We start from the raw sequence: 2,500 nt of genomic DNA on the forward strand, positions 1-2,500 counted from the left end.
CACGGATAGACCCCGTGAAACGCTAGAAATTGGCGGGGATGTGTCTCTTGTGGCTCACGGGGCTGTTCGGGTCGCACAGAAATCCCTGGGAATGGGAAAACGGGTCATTTTCGTGTTGCCACATTGCGTACGAACCGCATGAAACTTCCAGAGGCATTTGCAGCAGGAATGCATGTGCACTCAAAAACTTCTATATGTTTCACGGATAGACCCCGTGAAACGCTAGAAATTGGCGGGGATGTGTCTCTTGTGGCTCACGGGGCTGTTAGGGTGGCACAGAACTCCCTCGGAATGGGAAAAGGGGTCATTTTCGTGTTGCCACATTGCATAGGAACGCCATGAAACTTCCAGAGGCATTTGCAGCAGAAAGGCACGTGCACTCAAAAATTTTAATATTTTTCACGCATAGACCCCGTCAAACGCTAGAAGTTGGCGGGGATGTCTCTCTTGTGGCTCACGGGGCTGTTAGGGTCGCACAGAAATGCCTCGGAATGGGAAAACGGGTCATTTTTGTGTGGCCACATTGCATAGGAACGGCATGAAACTTCCAGAGGCATTTGCAGCAGGAATGCATGTGCACTCAAAAACGTCTATATTTTTCACGGATAGACCCCGTGAAACGCTATAAATTGGCGGGGATGTCTCTCTTGTGGCTCACGGGCGCTGTTAGTTAGGGTCGCACAGAAATCCCTCGGAATGGGAAAAGGGGTCATTTTCGTGTTGCCACATTGCGTACGAACGGCATGAAACTTCCAGAGGCATCTGCAGCAGAAATGCATGTGCACTCAAAAACGTCTATATTTTTCACGGATAGACCCCGTGAAACGCTAGAAATTGGCGGGGATGTGTCTCTTGTGGCTCACGGGGCTGTTAGGGTCGCACAGAAATCCCTCGGAATGGGAAAACGGGTCATTTTCGTGTTGCCACAATTGGCATACGAACGGCATGAAACTTCCAGAGGCATTTGCAGCAGAAATGCATGTGCACTCAAAAACGTGAATATTTTTTCACGGATAGACCCCGTCAAACGCTCGAATTTGGCGGGGATGTTTCTCTTGTGGGTCACGGGGCTGTTCGGCTCGCACAGAACTCCCTTGGTCCACCTGATTCGTGCATACAGGCAGCAACTAAAACTCTGTAAACCTGCTGTGAGGACATCTAAACAGTGGACCAGTGAGGCTGTGGAAGATTTGCGGGCGTGCTTAGACTGTACTGACTGGGATATGTTCACGACTGCTACCAATAGTCTGGATGAACTCACAGAGGCTGTGTACATCAGCTTCTGTGAGGACTGCTGTATCCCAACACGTACCAGGGTGAACTTTAACAACAACAAGCCCTGGTTCTCAGCAAAGCTCAAAAGGTTGAGGTTGGAGAAGGAGGAAGCGTTTAGGAGTGGGGATAGAGACAGATTCAAGGAGTCGAAGAACAGGTTTAGCAAAGCGGTGAGAGAGGCTAAACGACTGTACTCAGAGACACTAAAACACCAGTTCTCTACTAACTGCTTCTGTCTGCCAAAGGGCTCAGGCACATCACCAACTACAAACCCAGAGCGCCCCACACCACTAACGACTCCCGCCTAGCCAACGACCTGAACGAGTTCTACCGTAGATTTGAAAGACAATTGGACTGTCCTGAACCACCCCTTCCCACCCAAGAGGCCCCATCCCCCACCCATACTACAGAAACGACTCTCTCCTTTCAGGAGGGAGAAGTTAATGGGCTTTTCAAGAGGCAGAATCCACGCAAAGCAGCCGGGCCGGACTCTGTCTCTCCAGCCACCCTCAGGCACTGCGCTGACCAGCTGTCTCCGGTGTTCACCAACATCTTTAACACCTCCCTGGAGACATGCCATGTACCAGCCTGTCTCAAGTCCTCCACCATCATCGCTGTGCCCAAAAAGCTAAGGCCAACAGGACTAAATGATTACAGACCGGTCGCCCTTACATCTGTGGTAATGAAGTCTTTTGAGCGCCTGCTCCTGGCACACCTCAAAGCCATCACAGACCCTCTCCTGGACCCCCTTCAGTTTGCCTACAGAGCCAACAGGTCTGTGGACGACGCAGTTAACATGGCCCTCCACTTCACCCTACAGCATGTGGACGCCCCAGCATCCTACGCCAGGATCCTGTTTGTGGACTTCAGCTCTGCCTTCAACACCATCATCCCTGCCCTGCTTCAGGACAAGCTCTTCCAGCTGAACGTGCCCTACTCCACCTGCAGGTGGATCACAGACTTCCTCTCTGACAGGAAGCAGTGCGTTAAGCCGGGAACAGAAGTCTCTGACTCCAGGTCCATCAGCACGGGAACTCCTCAGGGCTGCGTCCTTTGCCCACTGCTCTTCTCCCTGTATACCAACAGCTGCGCCTCCAATCATCTGTCCGTCAAACTCTTGAAGTTTGTCGGACGACACCACCCTCATTGGGCTGATCTCTGGTGGGGATGAGTCTGACTATAGGTGGGAAGCTGACAACCTGGTGACCTGGTGTAGCCAGAACAA

The sequence above is a fragment of the Petromyzon marinus genome, unplaced genomic scaffold (genome assembly GCF_048934315.1).
Source record: "Petromyzon marinus isolate PM22_M1 ecotype Great Lakes invasive population unplaced genomic scaffold, UKy_Petmar_22M1.pri1.0 PM_G_Scaffold_6, whole genome shotgun sequence".
Lineage (NCBI taxonomy): Eukaryota > Metazoa > Chordata > Hyperoartia > Petromyzontiformes > Petromyzontidae > Petromyzon > Petromyzon marinus.